Genomic DNA, 19,981 nt, shown 5'->3' on the forward strand with positions numbered 1-19,981 from the left:
TGTCCTACAAACTACTTCAGAACAGCTTATTATTATTATTATTATTATTATTATTATTATTATTATTATTATTATTATTGTTATTATTATTATTATTATTTTACAGTCTCTGTTTTCGAGTAGCTAATACCTTGTATTAAATAAAGTATAAAATGTGGGAAATATAAAGAGTACTAGTAGTAGGAGCTCGTGTATCTAGTCGAGTCAGCAAAAATTTTTGTGACGTCATAGGTCAAATGTCAATGCCTTTGACCCTGAGTGAATAACCTAGGGGTACTTACGACCACCCTGTCTAGACTTTGGCAAGGGGAGCTTGGCCCACCCACGAAAGTTTAGCAAGGGTACCTAAAACCATCCCCCTTAAATTTTGAAAATTTCCAAATCTAAAATTCGGTGTGGTAGCATAGGACCAGGGTATGTACTTCTATCAACCTCGTATCGTTTCATGGGTAAAAAATTGGCAAAAAATCAAATTTCGGGGTTTTTTGTCCTGATTTATCCTCTTTGTTGAGGCCATGTTACGTTATATGGTTATATGGGCGTATACAGGGGTTCCTCCCTTTCATAAGACATGCACTCTAAAAAATGGTATAGCTGAATTGACAATAAAAGCATTGTTGATGAGTATTGCTAAGTTGGTAAATTAATATTGACTATAGTATAGTTGAGGTATAAATACTGATTTGTTATTTATATAACACCTATTTTTTTTTAGTATGGCTGTGGTAAGAAAAAAATATTGCTAATATTAGTATGGTTAATAATATCATGCATATTGTTTATATAACCAGATTATTTAGTATTGCTAAAATAGCGATAGCATTATGGTTAGAATGGCTATTACAATATAAAACTCTTGTTATGGCAACAATGCGAAATCCCGCCTTTTACGAGTTGTCATGTAGCCGCCATAATGATGGATTCTATAGTGGAAAGCATGAATTATCAAAATATTCTAAAAGACTGGGTTTAGATATCCTAATAATGAAATTTCAAGGTAAGTGGATAGTCAGTAAGTTTCAATATGTAAATTGAAGATATGTATTTCTAAATGTTTATTTGAATTGTATTGCGCACAAGCAACAAAAGTCCCTTGTACGAAATAGTGTATTATTAAGCATTTATGACGCTTCCAAAATATTATTTTTATTATCACCAAATCAAAATACTTCAAAATAGAGATACGATGTGTTCACGCAATTGAGGGTAAGTTTAGAGTTTGTAGTCCGTTTTTACTCGGAATTACGATATTGGAACCTATTTCAGTCACTGTTCTAGTCTAACTCAAGTCTTACCAGGTAACCTAAACTAACCTAACCTAACAATTCTTAATGTTTTAACTGCATTTTTGTAGGTTGGAAACTGGAGGGGCAACTCTAAACTTAAGCCCGAAAATGTACAGATGAAATTATATAAGGTATAATAATGATTTAAGACTTCTTGTAAGATGTTTGTGTGAAAAGTTGAGAGAAAGGTTATTATTGTGAGAGTTCGTACTATTTGGAAGAGGCTTAAGCTTTTGCAGAACGATTCGATGCTTGAGAATCATAGTGATCCTATGTTGATATTTCTGCGTTGAGTTTTACTTAATTGGGCATTTATTCCGAAGTTGGACGTCCGATACTTTTCTACCAAAATTGCGTAAAAGCTATTAAAATGTATAATTTTCAATTTCGCGAGTTGGGAGAAAGTGTAGGTTATGTTTGGTTACGTTAGGATCTATAATAGAAGTACCCTCGACGGGAGCTTCACGAAATTCAACACTGTCAGTTCACATCCCGTACAGCGATTCGGTATATTACCCGCAATATTGATATTATGAATGCTCGTTACTTTCCCACAATGCAACTATTCGGTTACCTCGCGCGAGGTAGTTCTCTTCGCTCGCTTAGTAGTCCCATGTTTATAACCAATTATATATAACAAATAGAGAGTTTTGTTGTATTATCCTTATATATTATCAAGCACACAAACGATCAAATTATACGTATCTTCCGTGCAAGTTTCAAAATTTTGCTGAAAACGGACGTCCAACTTTGGAATTTAACCCCTTAATTGTTATACTTTGTGCCCTTATTACTCTCTACAAACAGTACAGGTGGGATCAAGAATTTTAATAATAATTCACCCTTAATTTTTACTAATTAATGCTGAACAAGCGACAGCGAGCAAAAGTATGGTTAGATAGGCTAGTTTAGGTATGTGTAGCAACAAGAAAACACGATAGGTTACGATTTAATGCTTTTTAAGTGTGCTTCTGTCGCTTTCAAATTATTACAGAAGGCCTCTCTCTTTGTGTTACACTAAGTGACACCACCTTTGCACTTTTAATTTAATTCATGATGGTGATGTCAAACTTCAAAGCACATAAATAACTGGTTTTGCAGAATCCATTTTCTTTTTAAATCCGATATTTTGTTTGAACCAGTTCATTTTTTTAAAATATATTTAGGTTAAATTAAAGTGGAGTAAACAAAGTCCCTATTTAAAACTAAGTAAAGGTGGGGCGCTGATTGGATTGAGTGCTCGGTTTTGACCTCAAGAAGTGATCTAACCCGATCAGACTCGGTCAGAGGTCAACTAATTCCTCAAATGATGTATCAGTAGTTCACAAATTATTTACCAGTCAGCCCATTCAGCAGTACTGAAGCTTGACCTAAGTTTAACTATTCAGTACCTTCGTACAAGGGACCATGAGCTAATGAAACTAATATATGAACTTAGTCAAGTATTCATAATGATTTTGTATGTGATTGTTCCCACGAAATGAAGCTTATTTAGCTTTGGGGTTAACTGCTGTATCACCGGAACAGTTTTAGAAAATTTACCGGGTCAGTTGGAGATTTTTTTTTTTTTGTTTGTTTGTTTATGAGCAAGAATGAGTGAAAGTCATGTAAGGGGAATAGTAAAATTGGTTATTTTTGATGTTGTAAGTGACACTGTATGTGGAAGCGGATGGACCATTTCGCGGAGAGATATAGTTGTTATGATGTAGTGGCGCGGAGTATGAAAATAGCTCGTGTATGTCACGGCTGTCACATGTCGTGTGTTACGTACATAGAACTGTCCAAAAATAACGAGCGACAGTTGTTGAAATTTTGTGAAAGACCAGTATACTAAAAAGGTTGACGGTGTGTGGAAAATGTGGAAATGAATTGAAAATACAGAAAGGAAAGGGAGCGTATTCTTTTACAGCGTCAGGGAAGAAGGAAAACCATTTAGAGGGCTATTTAGCTGAGTACTTGTTTAAGGAAAGAAGACCCCAAGAAACTGTTGTTCACGATTTTGAAGGTAAGTCACTTCTGTTTCTGCAAGTAAAGCATTATTAGTATGATACCATGGCAAGTGCTTTTGAAATGTATATGATTGCGGAAACCAGATGTTTTCAGTACCCTCGCTTACGCGTGTGCACATCGTCGCTGATGCGCCTGCTTCCTTCGGGAACACTACCGCGCTGGTCCGCTAGCTCCACCCTGCCTTGGCTCAGGTTAGATAGCATTCGTGCACTTAGTGGCCACCTAGCACAAGTTGGTTTGTGTTTTTTGCACTGTAGTTTTTTATGCCCTTATCCTAATGTGAGGTAATCTAATGTAAGTTAATGTAATCTAACGAAATATAACCGTATACAGTACATTTTGGTGCTTTTCTTCGATTTTAATACTGGTCCGGCGATGCGGCAGTAATGCCTTAGCTTTGTAATAAGCGAGAAGAAAATATAAACGTCATAGAAATTACAAGGTTCTAGAACACATGTCCCACTTCCCATTTAGCTGTAATAAAAACAGAAAACAACGTATCCTGCGGTCTTCTAACCCGCTTTCACTTGCTGTCGCTCGCTAGCAATATTCTGTGAAATAAAATTTAAATTTTGGTACAGAAAGGAACCAACCTTGCTAACCTATATGGGGAACCGGTGTTCTAGAACTTCCCCTTAAAAATTATCTGGTTCACACGTTGCTTTAGAGCGTACGTTAAGTTAGGATAAAAGCCGGAAGTTTCAAACTTTTCATCGTGCCATTTTTTTATAACCAATTAACTAATGCAATTTAGCTATAATTCATAAAATTACATGAATTAACTGACAAAATAATGAACTGGCGGTTGACGTGGAAAGTTGAAACTTGGCATACATACAGCCTTCAGAGAAAAATATACAGGATTTTTTTTTTCTTTTTAGTAGGTGAAAAGGAAGAATGAGTAAAAATCCCATCTTATTTCGGTGTACTTTAAAAAAAAGTCTTAGGAACTTGTATTTGAGTAAAAACTACATTCGGTATTCATGTAGGGTTTTCATAAAATTAACTAAGTAAATCACCAAAACTATACATTTCCTAGTTCAGTGAAGTTGTTTGGGAAAGTGAAAAATCTTCCCTTGTTATTTATATGGAGATACCTTCTACAGCCCAAAATTATTAAAAATTATTAAGTTAAATGATGTAGCCCGAAGGTTAGAGTGATGCAGTTTGGCATGTTTGTAGCCTTCTGGAAGTAACTCACAAAAAAATATCAAAAGTAAATATTTTTAGTTTTTAGGGTAATTCTAAAATAAAAAGAAAGATTTCCAGTGCTATTTAAATGCATGTTTGTTTTGGATATAAAATCTCATGTTTTAGGTAATTGAAATTGGAACAAAAGCTTGAAATTCGGTATGCTTGCAAGCTTTTGATAGCGATATGCAAGTTATTGACCAAAAATAATATCTAATTATAGAGGGATTTTTTATTTTTTTATTTTTATTTATTTATATATTATTTATTTTAGAAAACTGAAAACTCACAGTTATTTAATATCATATCTTCTACATCTCAAAATGCTTAGACTTTTCCTGAACATCTGCGGATGAAATTTGGCATACTTGTGGGTTTATAAGGTGCGAGACCGTAGTCGGAGTAAACGGTGATCTAGGTGCGAGACCTCCAGCTAGCCGAAGGCTAGTCTTCAGTAACACGCACAGCTGCTGCACATGTTGGAATTGGAAGTCATCGATTGCGAGGAAAACAGAGCTAGTTGACATTTGCCTTCGAGTTTGACTGGGTTACTGTTTTTTCTTGAGGTTGAAATCGAGCTCAATAGCACCAGTACCCTCAAATTACTTTATTCCTTTAAAAAAAAAAAAAAATAGTAGTGGTCATCGTTATTCCACTTTAAACTTTATTTGTTGAGATTACATATTAATGAAAATGTCTGGTCCATATATCCTTATTCAACAGTGAGGTTATGAAGGACGGGAAATACAGTTAAAGGTTAGACCTGAATCACTACTCGTTTTACATCCAAGAAAAATTGTTCTTCACCTGGACTTGAACTCGGGATCCATTGATTAGGAAGGCGATGAGTTTATAGACTAAACCTTAGGACACGTGATAGAAATATGTTTAACCGATTTGCATGCTTGTATATTTTGCGTCACTTCAGGACAAAAACATACACAACTGCATGAGTGACATCACTTTACAGACTTATAATTGAAATAAGGGGCCACGGTGGCTCAGTGGTAGAGCGTTCACCTCGTGCGTGGGGTCCCTCGTTCGATCCCAGCTCGCGCCAGTGGGCCGTCTGTCGGACAACACCGTGTGCGTAGGTTTTTTCGGGGTTCTCCCATTTCCTCCTACTTTCTCCATTCCACCATTTCAGTCATTACTCATCATCATCGTCTCTCTTAACTTCGGTGTAAAAACGTGGCACGTCAAACTAAATATTTCATTTCATAATTGAAATAAATGGACAATTTCAAAAGATTATACAGATTACAGAAGATTACTTTAAATCAAGTAGTTCACTGCATCCGAAGTACAGCGTCCTAATTTAAATTGCTTAGAAGTGAATAAAGATACTAATAATTTGTGTTCACTCTGGCTGTGAAGCATTTATTTTATATTTTTGGCTTAAACCAATTGGATTTTTTAAAAATTTAAACCATCTTGGTTTACACCAACCAACTCTGATAGATAATAATCAAAAATACACACAGCTAGTTTTGTGACTGCTTCCTTGAGTTAGTTACGTTTTAATTATATTCGTTTCGTGCCTATTCATTATTGAGGGACTTACATATCCAGATAGTTTTGTGGCCTCTGGCGCAGGGTAGTTACGGTTAGGTTATGCTCGTATTGGGCTGTTGCGTTTTGGGCTACCAGATAGAGATTTCACTTCCGAACCATAGCAACTCTAAATGCAGTAAGATGTCCAACTCTAAATGCAGTAAGATGTATTATTTCTACACTGCTTCTTACCGGGACACTAGCTCTTGTATACGGATCTTGAACAATCTTCCTGTACTTTACTGGAGTTCCATTTTCCTTTCATTTACCTCCAAACTTCCTGACTTGGTACTCTGTCTTACGTCTTTTCCCATTCAGTAAATACTGCATCCTTATTGCTTTCCCTGACGTTTTTCCATTGTTTGCTTTAATAAGATTGCATCTACGGGCGTCGTTAGCGTGACGGGGACATGCTCCCCCCATAATTTTCTGTGTCGTGTATAAAGTTACCAGCTGGCCAGTATTTTATTTATTTATTTTTTTTATTATTATTTGCACTGCGTGAGTTACGGTACATCATAAATTTATTTCGATAAAATTAAACCAAATCATAGTATGTAATTAGAAAATAACTTGCACATGTGAGATATATCATGTGTTCTCCCCCCCCCCCTTAATATTTAAGAGCTAATGATGCCACTGATTGTATCAGTTGTACTCATCTGTGGCATGGATTCAACTGTTGTTTTTCTATTTAATTTCCCTTCTAAATCTTCATGGTCCTAGTGTTTATTGTATGTGGCATCAGCTTGATTCCTCGGTAATTTTCACAATTTTGTACATCTTCCTTCTCTTTGTATATAGATACAATACTACTCTCTCTCCACTGACTTGGCATTTTTCTCTTGTCTGTAAACTGTTTTCATTAGATCCCATAGTATGCGGTAGGACAACTTCTGGTCCTAAGCACCCATGTTTTAGCTTGCAGTTGCTTTCCCTGTCTTCATTTTCTTTAAAGCATACTCTACCTCTTCTCAGCTTATTTCTGAGATCACAATACCTGTAACTCCCAAGATTTGGTGTTCCATTACAAAAGACCTGTCTTTGGTTTTCTTAATTTAGCAGCTGTTTCTTTGTTGATTCTTCTCCATCAACATACAGGGCATAACTGCGGTACATGAAACTAGATTTTTATATTTCATTCCTGGTTACTCAATTAAAGATATTTTTGCAATAGTAATTATGCTTTCCTCATTAGCATTGACAGATCCTTCATTCCATTCACATATTGAAGTCATCAAAAGTAAGATTTTCCGAAAGACCAAACAAATGAAGAAATAATATCAAGAGAAAAGGCACAGAACAGTACCTCCTTAGTTCTACTTTGCCTCTTCAGGACAGACCTTCAGTTATTTGTATCCCAACTTCCAAGTAGGATAAATACTTTTTGTACATGCAATCACTAAGCTGTATTTCCGAAGAGTTTTTTTTTTCTTAAAGAGCCATTTGGCTTAAATAAGCTGACCCACAACTGAAAGATAGGAATATGGGAAAGATGTCGCTCAGGACCTATATTTTAAGATGCTAACCGGTTTGAATGATATTGAAGAAAATAGCTAAGACGTGACAAAGAGTTGAACATATTTGTATAATCTTCCTAATTTTATCATGTCGTTTTATAAAATTAAATTGAAAGAATGAAGAGTTGCAGGATTCAATTTTTTCTTATTTCAGGGAAGTTTTATTCATATTTCTTTATTTCCTTAGAGCTTCTTCACATCCAGTTTGTTTTGCCTAGCGCTTGTGGTGTGAGGAGTGACGGATTCGATTCCCGAAAGGAGCTCAAAATTTATGTTCACCCAGCATCGTGTACCATAGATTCCGACATAATCTTTATATTGTTCGTTAAATAGGAGCTTTGTGCAATCTGTGTATTTCATTGAATAAACATTTGTTGTTATTTCAAAGGAAGAAATCGATGATGAGGCATTCGAAAATTTAACTGTGGATGCAATAAAGGAATTAATTCCTAAAGTTGGACCACGAATGAAATTTATATCAAAATATAAATTGTACAAGGAACAGAAGATGAAATCTCCTACTTCTTCATCCCCTGTGTCTTTCCTGTCACACAGCTGAGAAGGCAGTACCTTTAGTGATACCGAGGTAGAAATAACTGATATCTTATTATTTTTCTCAAATATAATCGTACTTTGTTATCATTGTACCTGTAATACCGTATTCATAGGTGTATTGTCAACCGTGTTACGATTTTAATCGGTAGAGAAAGTGTTGGGTATAATACACACTATTTTTTTCAGCAAAGTGTTTTACTTGTAAATATAAACACCTTACAGTGCCCAAATTAAAATATACGCGCCTTTAGCGTGGGAGAACGGGGTTCGATTCCCGGCGGAGCTCATGAAGTTCGGATTCCTCGTTAATCGGTAGGTCCACTTCTCATATAGCCTCGCTGCTGAACGGGACGTTAAACTCAAATTAACCCAAATTAAAATATCTTGGTAAAAGTTTCAATGTACTTTTGACACCATCCTCAAATAGAGGAATAGAATGAGAAAAGGCTACCACTATTTTCCCATTCTATTCCCTCTCTGTAGATGGTGTCAGGAATATACCGAAACTGTCAGGGAAGATGTAATTTTAATTATTACACTTTAATGTTTTAAAATTTGTCTTTTGCGTTCAGTTACTTATTGTACTTGCATTCTGTAAGGATTAGTCCGTGTCAATGTGTAAGTGTAAAAGTTGATGCTTCGCAAAAGAAAGAAAAAAATGAAAACAATTTTGTACCTATTAATTCACTCGTAAAAAATATTAGCAAGCTTTTTCCAAACCCAGTCATACTATTACTAACTCAGAACAAAACAAAGAAACTAATGATTTAAATCTTTTCTTTGTTACCCTCCTAGTTTTTTCAAACTCGAGTGCACATACGAGGTCTTCAGTGCTTGTGTGGATAGTGACGCGCCTTTGGCGCGATAGACCCGGGTTTGATTCCCGGCGGAAGCTCATGTTCCGATCCGACATTAAGCTGTAGGTTCACGTCTCATATAGCCTCGCTACTGAACGAGACGCTAAACTTAAACCAAGAAATCGAATGCACATACTTTCTTCAACGGCAGTAAATTAATATTCTGAACGAAACGTTAAATTGTAATCCATTTCAGATGATTCCAGGGAAAAAAATCCGTAAAAGAGACAATGTTTAAAAATATAATAATTATCTATGTAATAATGTTTGCAATTTAATACTTAAATTATAGCGCACAGTGCAGCAGTTTTACATGTATTTAAAGATAGCAGAAAAATGTAAATGTAAACTTAATTGTAAGTTTGGTAAATGAAAGAGATACAAGAACTTACGAGTACGAATATCATATTGAGAGCCATAAATGTAGCGAAAGTCCCGAAATGACGGTTTGATTTGATTCTCTAACAGGTTCTTCTAGTCTTAATAAATATATCTCTGTTTCACCCAGGTATATCTCTGTCCTTAACTGCATTCGACTTGATAGATACCAGATTGTTTCAGAGGGTCAATCCTCTGAGAAATATATTATGTTTTCTGAAAGAATATCGGAAGCGTCGATGAAATACCTTCTGACAATAATTTTTATTTGGTTAGGTAATATTGGAAAATATGGAATACCTATCAAATTTCTAGTTAGTATACTTTCATTTTTACAATAACGCAAAGATTGAACAAATTAATACAGCCAGTTTTTTCAAGGTGCGGTGATCATATCAATTTTCATGCTCGATGTTGTATTGCAGATCGTGATTTTGGGTACTTAATGTAACAGCAATCAAAATAGCCAAATGTTCCTTTTTACTAAGTTGAAAGACATAGATTTGGCCTTAGTGTAAGTTATTTAGTTAATTGTAGTTAAATGTCCCATTTTAGCATTGACGCTATATTAGACGTGAAACTACATTTTAAAGTGAAATCAGAAACACTGTAATGTGTTCGTTGCTCTTCCACTGATAATTGAACCCGGGACTGCGTGAATTATTCACGCACTCTATTCACTAACATTCGAGGAGGGCTTCAATGTAAATTTTGGCATGATGTTACTAAAATGTATTGTATTCCTCTATCCCCTTTTCATCATTCTCTCCATCCATTCTTTATCCCCATCTCTTCTCTTCTTTGCTACGACTTTGTTTGTTACAAATATTACTACTTGCATCAACATAGTATGCAAATTCTGTCGGTAGTGAATTCAGTGTAAAATGACCTAATAGCTATTTTTCCACCATCCAGAAACCAAGAAAGTTATCTACGTAAAAATGTATTTCTAATTATATGAAAACGTATTCTTTCCATTGGTTATGGTTCCAATTTGGTGCAAGTTTGGCAACATAACCATTTTGAGATACGAAGAGCATTCATTTTTCACATCTTGTACTTTTCCTTTTTATAAGATCGCATGTCCCTAAAACAATCTGTGCTTCTGATTTGAGGTTTTCTTTATTCTATAGTACATCTACGATTTTTATTTATTTCAAGTATCAGTCTACTAAATTGACTTCTTACACCGTTGTCACTCATTACACTTGCACACACACACACATTTTTTTTTAAAGCAAACTTTGTGAATTTTATGTACAAATTCTGCGCATCCATGGGAATTGATGACTAACTCTCTCTCTCAGGTAGCAAGTTTTGAAGTTTGTTAGATCTTTCAGTGAACAATGACAAGCACTTAAAAAAACGTACTTACACCCTCCATTCCAAAAGAAACCGAACTTTTGAAAACAAATAGTACCACTAGTGCCATCTGTTGTAATATTTTACCGGTAGATGGCGTAGTCCCTCATTGACAACTGGTATAAATGTCATGACATTTGGATGCACGGCAACAAAGTTATTGCGTTTCAACTGCCAGTGTGTTGTGTACATCGGTCGGAAAATGAGTTTCAAACAACGAGCTGCAATTGAGTTTTGTGTTAAACTGGGTAAAACTTTTAGTGAAACGCACCAAATGCTACAAAATGCATATGGTGATGAGTGTCTATCCCGTACGCAAGTTTACGAGTGGTTCAGGCGATTCAAATCGGGTAGAGAGACGCTGGATGATGACGAAAGATCAGGCCGTCCCAGAACCGGATTATCGGAAGAAAACATCGAAAAAGTGCGTGAATTCATCAAACATAACAAAAAATCGTCGGTGAAAGTTATTGAAATGGAATTAGGCATTCTTCAAACAACCGCATACCGCATTTTGACCGAAGTTTTGGGCCTTAAGAAGGTTAATTCGCGGTTTGTACCACACAAACTCACCGAAGACCAAAAAGTTGATCGAATTGCGCATTGCAAAGACATCGTTAAAAGTGCTCGGCAGGATCGAAACTTCTTGAAATCGATTGTAACTGGTGACGAGACGTGGTGTTTTGAATATGAGCCCGAAACAAAGCGGCAAAGTGCTGAATGGAGAGCGCCGGATGAAGGAACACCCAAAAAAAGTCGCTTGGTGAAGTCAAAAGTTAAGGTGATGCTGATTTGTTTTTACGATTCAAAAGGAATTATCCACAAAGAATTTGTTCAGCCCGACCAGACAGTCACTGGAGAGTTTTACTTGGGCGTCATGAAGCGTTTGCTGGCAAGAATTCGTCGTATTCGGCCCGAATATCGCGAAATCGGCAGTTGGACTCTTTTGGACGATAATGCACCATCACATCGTTCGCGACTTGTAACTGAATTTTTGGTCAAAAATCACATTATTCGGTTGCATCATCCGCCCTATTCACCAGATCTCGCTCCGTGCGATTTCTATCTGTTCCCGAAACTGCATTTGGCGATGAAAGGAAAGTGGCACGCATCGATAGATGCCATTGAGAAGGCGACGACCGCCGTCCTAAAGACCATTCCAATAAAGGACATGGAGAAGTCGTTTGACAACTTGTTGGAGCGTGCAAATATGTGTATCGATGTAGAAGGGGAATACATTGCTTAATAAAAATGATTTGTTCCAAAATGTACATTGCTTTTTTGTTTTTTTAAAACGTTCGTTTTCTTTTGGAATGGAGGGTGTATTGTTGCTGTTACAAGGGTTATTTTGAGATAGCCGGACTAGAAAAGACTAATCTTCATTTTTGTGTCAGGTAACATTGGAGCAAAACTTTAAACAAATTATAGATGGTGGAGTGGGGACCATTGGTTCACTTAACATGAAATGCCACAAACTGAACTAAAATGCATTAATAAAATTGACATGAAACTGGTTATGATCAGCACACGTTCAAGAAAAGGCATCTTGAAGTTGTTGAATCTGTGCGTTGTCATAAGATAAATATAAAAGTAACGGCAATCAACAGTTGCTAACACTTTAAGGGAAATTACGCGCGTACGCAGTTGCGCTATGTAATTATATGCATTTATATTTTTTAATCATTGTATTTAATGAAGCTAATAATAAACTTTTATTCCAGGTGACAACTATTTCCTTTTTCCCTAGTGTTGGTGGTGGAGATAGGATAAGCAATGCAAATGGAAGCACATTGTATTGTTACGAGGAACCTTGTGAGTAGATTGTAATTCTATCTCAATGACTTACGTAGAAAAGTATTTTTAATTAGACACATCCAACTAACACCGCTAGAAAACATGTTTAAACATTTATTTTCGGAATAATATTTATCTGTTTTATTGCATGAAAATGAAGAATGAGCATGGAAAAATGGTAATAGTTAAAGATAAGCATTTTGTGTGCTATTGCCGTTAGTAGTTAACCGAGCGAGCGTGGGTGAGTGGTTAGCGTATGCAGAGGTCCCTGGTTCGAATCCTGAGGCAGGCCATCGTAACAATTGTTTTCCAGGGTTTTTCTTAGTTTCATTAGGCATATGTCTGGATGCTACCTTGAATATATGACCCGCCTCGCCGACTTCAAAGCTCCTTTCCTTCCTTTGTTGTTATTTGTTTCAATGTGAAATGCCTTTCGACTGTATTTGGAATGTTGTTAATAAATAGGTAAGATAATTAAAGGGTAAGTGTCCCACTCGCTCGTATAAATTGAAATAGCCCTTATTTCGAGAACTTTCCTACCGTCCTCACGCATATGAGAAACTTATTATAAAATGCAAGTGACTTTTAACTGAATTTTTTTAAGAAAAAAGGAAGAAAAGAAACAATATATACTATTTTTCTTTCTTTAAACAGATTCCATGATCAAAGCATCAGGTTGCTGAGATACTTTTCCTCAAATTGTTAAAAAAAAATGGTGTAAGACACAGTGATGCGATGAGCATTCACAAGTGAGTTCAATTGTGTCTTCAAATGAATATATAAATATTGTTAATTTCTTCCTTACTTCTTATTTCTTACCTTGAGTTGAACATCTCTCGCATTTTATAACATGTTATTATTATAGAGAAGATTCGCGTGAACATGCCAGTCGAAAAGCTCTTGAAATATTACACTATTATAATATATATTAGCAATTAGGACAGTGGTAAGTTGCGTATTCATATTTTATGATTTTAAACTTTTAATTATATATTCCAGAAGAGAAAATTATCGTTTTTCGGATGTAGACATTATGTGAGTTCCCTTGACTTTTATTTATGGCCCTCTGACTGGGACAGAGGTGTAGTGACCAGGAAATATTTCAGTTCTTGCTTCCATTATCCTGGTACGACTAAGGAAAACCTCCATCAGAATGGCAGTCCGAGCAGGCCACTTTTGTTTCAATTCACTTTTAAAGCGTGGGTGCAAGTATTACTTAATCGCAGCCGTTACACGGGTATATACGGTCCACTCCTGGTTGTGATTTGTAAAAGAAAATATGTCAAAATGTGAAGTCCTAACGCCAGCATGCATTTCTGTTTGCTTAGGGTGATTGCTTTTACGTGTAATGAAGGTACTTCAATTAATTTATTTGAGAGAGAGAATAAGGATAGGTTAATATAAAATTCTTACAGCATTATTTTATTTATTTATTTATTGTGTATTCCAGTTGATGTAGTATGTGGTTCGGCAGGATCAAGAGATACATCCACAGATGTAGATATCTGCAAAAATAGCCCGTTGATGGAAGACCCCCAAGTGAAGGAAAGTGCAGCAAAAGAGGAATTCGTAAGTTTTTACAACACATTGTTCCTGGTGTAAAATTACCTTGTATTTCACGTAAAGAGCCCATGAAATTGATGAAAATTCACATCCAAAGATATATTTTCACTTGAATGGTTCTTCACAGATGAAATAGACAAATAAAACTGATTGTAAGTGTCCGTTTATCCTCAAAGAGACTACCTATTCTTCGTATTTCCATAGAAGATTTACGTATATATAAGTATGTTGGTATAGCTTGTGTAACCGTTACTAGATTTAAAGTTTAATTTTCCAGATCGTAATAATCAGTTAGTCACACATCTTTTATGACCGCAAGAGTGAGCATGTGTTTGGTAGGACGAACTCAATGTAAACATAACTCATATTCTTTATAACCTTATTCAATGTACTCATTTGATACCACATTCATTCAAATCGGCTCTTGGACTGTTATTAAACTCTTCTACGTGTACGTTATCAGGCATGGCGTGGGGGACCCGGGTTCCATTTCCAGCGGGAGCTCATGTGGTTCGGATTCCACGTTAATCAGTAGGTCCACGTCTCATATAGCCTCGCTGCTGAAAGGGACGCTAAACTAAAAATCAACTCAACGTTATCAGGCAGGACGGTCTCCCTGCAAGCAAGGCTTTAAAAAAGTAGATCGACTAGTGCTTACGCTTCTAGAATACAAAAAATGGCATTTCGGCGTTGTTCGTTTACGAAAACTACGAAACAGATATGAATGAAATTTAAAACATTTGTTTTCTGGTACAAAAGATTGCAAGTGACATCAAAATAAAATTTCCATGTGAAAAATTGTCAAAGTTGTGATGCGTGGAAAATGAAATTCTTTTTCAGGTAATCACCAGAGATAGAAAAAAAAAACTGCACCCATTTCGACGAAATTTGGGACATATGTGTACTTTTACACATACATGCTCATGCTAGTTTTTGTTTTTCGTAGAAAACAAGAATTTCTTTTTGTAAATTTTTGAAATAAAATTCGTCTGTTTATACGTATTCACGTTTATGTGATCTTAACATAAGTGATATCAAATTATTTTATAGTTTTGCTTTTGTTGTTTAAGTTTTGTTTTATTTCAAATTCTATGATCACAAGTACCTTGTTCTAGGACTTGCAGAAGATTCTGAATAGTTCACTGCAAGGAAAAGAAGTATTGTCTACGCACAAGAATTTGGGACATCTTAATAGCAGAGCTAGCAGTTTATTAACAGATGTCATGTTCGATATATTGGCGCAGATAAAAGGCACAGATCGTTTCGTTAAATTTTGTGGTATCGTATGTTAAAGATAATGTATATGCAATAGTCTTAAATATTAAGTAATTGCTGTCCTATACATTTATCGTCTTCACTAAGAATTCCGAGTAGAATTTCGTTTTCACATGGCACATATTCGACGGTATTGATTGCGTTTATCACCGTGACAGTATTTTTCACTTATGATTTATATTACAAGTATGTTTGTAGTTGTGTTTTTAGGATTCATTTGGTCTCAAAATGCATTGAAATTATCCAAGCAAAAGTTCAAACGCATTAATTCGTTAGTTGCTCATTGTGGTACACAACAATATGGATCAGTTGGAATTTGAAAGTGTTTTGATGACTGCATAGCACCCTTTGGATTGATTAATAGCTGTTTGCAGTAACTTGGAACACGTTGAGTTGTATTAAATATTACAGTTCGTTTATTTGCCTGACTTAATGAAACTAAACATTCACTTCTTTCTTTAGTGCCAGTGTTACAAAATTTATAAACAAGTGTGTTTTTTTTCCCTCCCCAATGGAGCGTCGTCTCTTAATATTTATTCAAGCTTCTATGGGAATTGCTTTGTGAAATTTCATTTTCTGTCTTACAGGATCAGTAGACAGTCATTCATTTCAATAAGTGAGGCGATTGTACGATTGTTTCCGGCTGAAAACAAGGTTTGTGTAAAATTCAGTTAGGTGAGGGAATTCCCGTATATTGCTATTACTTCGTTTTTCTTTGCGTTCACTGGAAAAAAATTAAAAGTCGTGGAGTATTTTATGATTTTTTGAAGAGTGTTCGGAAACCATACTGACAACTTTTGGAGATAATAGCTGATGTACTTCTAAGCAAAAATGATCCCATAAGAATATGTTCAATTTTCAACAGTCTGATAGTTACAGGTTGGTAAATATTTTATACAAATTTGTTCAGGACAAAATTTTATTACTCATCCTCTATGTACTTTAGAGAGATGACGCATGGCGTATTTGAACGGCAATGGAAGTACCTTTCCACTGATGTATATTTGACGATAGTGGAGTTGGAAGGGAAGTTGTGGAGGAAGAAAAAAAAAAACTTTCTTCATTTTAATAAAAGTAGTTCGATTCTATAATGACAATTTTACTTTTTCTTTCTGTTACTGTAGTGTATATATATATATATATATAGGGTGGTGCATTTAAAATTTGCCACCCTCTATATCTTTGAAACGGCTGCGAATATGAGAAAAGGCAAAAACACGTCTATCATTATTTTAAGGGGCTTGAATTTTGAGCTTTAAAAGGCCCACCTCAGGTACCCCCTATTGAGGTACGTGGGTCAACTTGACAATTTTAAATGGCAAAGGGGGTCGAGTGATACATCGTTGGAAAGATCTAGACAAGAGAAATATTTTGCCGAAAGTTTCAAGTCCCTATGTTGACCCTATCCTAAATGGCGGGGGTTCCCATTTTGTGTCCATAAAGTCCGTTGGCACCCAGTGTATCTTCGAAACGACTGTAAATATGAGAAAACACAAAAACACGTCCATCACTATTTTAAGGACCTTGAATTTTGAGCTATAAACGGTCTACTCCAGGTACCCCCATATGGGGGTACATGGGGTCAGCTTCAAATTTTTAAATAGCAAAGGGGGTCGAGTGATATATCGTTGGAAAGAATGTGAACCCGAGCCATTTTAGATGGAGTCAACATAGGGACTTGAAACTCTCGGTAAAATATTTCTCTTGTCGAGACCTTTCCAACGATATATCACTCGACCCCCTTTGCTATTTAAAATTTTCAACTTGACTCCTGATACCGCTATATGGGGTGTTTAGGGGGACCTTTTATAGCTGAAAATTCAAGCCCCTTAAAATAATGATGGACGTGTTTTAGCGTTTTCTCATATTCGCAGTCGATTCGAAGATATAGGGGGTGGCAAATTTTAAATGCACGATCCTATATATATATATATATATATATATATATATATATATATATATAAAATATAAATTTTGCGACATTATTCAGCATAAAAATTGAAGTTGATGCGTAATTTTTTGTCGTTCCTATTTGGCGACAGTGTTATCAACCGTGTTCCTTGAAGCTCTTGGAAGAAAGATATTTTGTTCTGAAAATTAGCTTCATGAGGCTCCTTCTTACGCAACTATCGTCACATGCCATATACCCTTGGAAAGGCCATTTTGTCACCATTCAAATGCATCATAGATGACCTTTAGAAAAAATACAGGATGAGTAATACATTTTTGTTTTGGAAAAATGTACAGAATGGTTACCAGCCTGTAGGTGTCAGGCCGCTGAGAATCGGATATGTGTAGAAGCTTTTTTGCTTAGAATTACATTAACTATCATCTTCCGATTTCGCCGGTGTAGTTTCTGAACACCCATTGAAAATTAGACTTAATTCTATAAATATTTGTTTTATCATTGTCTTCAGAACAAGGAGAAATTTACAATTTAACTTACAAGTGAACGTTTTCCATAACTTATCAGAATGCATTTTTCAGTGCTTATTTTATTGAAGTACTAAAGGAATCCAGAAAAAAAAAAAAAAAAAGAATTTCCAATATGTCTAATTTACAGCATATATATACAGTGAAACTTGTATAAGACGGAACGTCAAGGAACAAAATAATTTTCCGTTGTATGCAAATTCGAAAAGTTAAGTTCTGTAACAATAACTGCTGGTAAAAATAATCTCGTAGTACTATACCTAGGTTAAAATGGTTGAGGTGAAAGATTAATTAACACAAAAATGTATTTACAACATAAACTCAATTAACAAAGTGAACTTATTTGAATAAAACAGACGCGTAAAGTACAAACTACAAGTATGTATTAATTTATTATGTATTTCCTCTCACATTCCTCTTTACATTTTCACCGCCTTTTAAGGATTGTTTTCATTTTCTGGGTTTCAGTGTTGGAAATTTGCGTTTGCAACATTTGAAATGAAGTTTATATTTTACAAACATTGTCTCTTTTTCTCTCTTCAATAATCGTATTGTGTCCTCCAAAGTAACAATAACATTTGTTTTTCCGTATTTGTGCACAACACTCGGCACACAAACACGCCACACTGAAACCACATTTTCTGCAGCAGAAACAATGGAAATTTTCAACAACTGGTCTAAATTTCTATCCTTTTTTTTTAAAAAAATGACCGAATTCTTGGAAATGCATGTGTAATGACGGAGTAGCAAGCAGTAAGTCTTTAATTTATAAAGAAAGTTTTGACAGTAGAAAAGTGCTTATGTGTGTATCAACAAAAACAGGAAACAGGTAACTTAAATAACAGAAACATTATCTCCATTCTTGTTCACGGCCGAAAGATCTTAACTATTGAAAACAGAAGTTCAGTAGTAACGCCAACGCAGAGACAGACAGACTACAGTGCCCCTACGTTTCGAGCTGGCAATCAGTTAAGAGAAAAATCTTTACCATATGGCAAATCAGACAGAGTTGCCGGGACTAAAAACTATTCATCTTCGGCAAATTTCCGGTTTATATAAGTTTCGTTTTAAACAGGTTTCCATGTATTTGGTTTCTCTGTGGAAATAATATAGTTTAATTGTAATTTTGTGTTGTGCAATAGGATATCAGGACTGTATATTATAACAGTGATTTGTTTTTCAAATAGCATACTTACTACGTCCCCTATAAAGTTGCTCAAGGGAAGAAGGTTTTGGCAAGAGGGAAACTTTGGGACAGATATTGCAACACAAGAAGGTATTTGCGGCAAAGTGGTGTTTTGCCTTTGAGAAACCGGTGTGCAGCTACAACTTCTACCGAAGTCGATTTAGATGGTGCGTTCATAGTTCTTTTTCATTTATTTACTTTCATGTTCATAAATTCTGTATTATAATTTTATCAGTAAATCACGATGCATAGTGTTTTATGCTATCTTATATTCTGACAAGGGTACAAAACTTCCTAAAAGAGATGCGTGCCGATTTTTTACAACATGGTTACACATATTCACGTATTATGGTCAATCAACAGATTCACAGTTCAAGGGCACTACCTTCATTATAAATCAACAAATTTCCGTGAATTTGTGCAATCAGTATATCTGCTGTTCATCTGTGTGTAAAACTCTATCACTGCTTTTATATATTAACGGGACGTTTTGTAAATACATGTTCCGAACACCTCATATGACAATTGTGTTCAGAAGTATAATACTGTCTGTTTCACATGTTTATTGAAATGTTATTTCTTGTACTTCTGTCCTAGAAATTAATACGTATGTATTTACGTATACTGAGTATGTACGTTTCTTTCACACTGAATTATGTAGATGGTGTCCTTTATTTTCAGAGTCCACTGATGAATTTGCCGAGGAAGCTCTCACGTGGTTGAGAAATAATATAGAGCCATGAGAGAAAGTGTGTGATCTGTGGAAACAAACGACATTAAATCGGAGAGCAAATTACATTCAGTCAGAAAAGGATATCAGGTCCTACTTCAAGGAATTTCCTGCTTTAAAACAGCCTCTTGGATACACACTTGTAAGTGTAGTGATATTGCTAAGAAGTTTACATCTTTCTATTATTATTTTATGAATGTAACCGAAGAAAGAAAATACCTTTATATTATTTTATAGAAGTGTAATTACGTATCACAGAACGAATTGTACTTAAAGGAAAATGAAAA

At 35.3% G+C, this 19,981-nt stretch overlaps 1 long non-coding RNA gene across 1 annotated transcript; it reads left to right on the plus strand.

Annotated features, from left to right (window-relative positions):
* The first annotated feature begins 963 nt into the window (after positions 1-963).
* LOC145679801 (uncharacterized) lies at positions 964-19,778 on the plus strand. The gene is made up of 5 exons (XR_014130553.1): positions 964-997; positions 12,435-12,525; positions 13,958-14,076; positions 18,966-19,131; positions 19,646-19,778. It is a non-coding gene; the product is annotated as an uncharacterized LOC145679801 (long non-coding RNA).
* Positions 19,779-19,981: the final 203 nt, after the last annotated feature.

Source organism: Thermobia domestica, chromosome 2, assembly GCF_964235325.1.
Source record: "Thermobia domestica chromosome 2, izTheDome1.hap1.1, whole genome shotgun sequence".
NCBI classification, from domain to species: Eukaryota; Metazoa; Arthropoda; class Insecta; order Zygentoma; family Lepismatidae; genus Thermobia; species Thermobia domestica.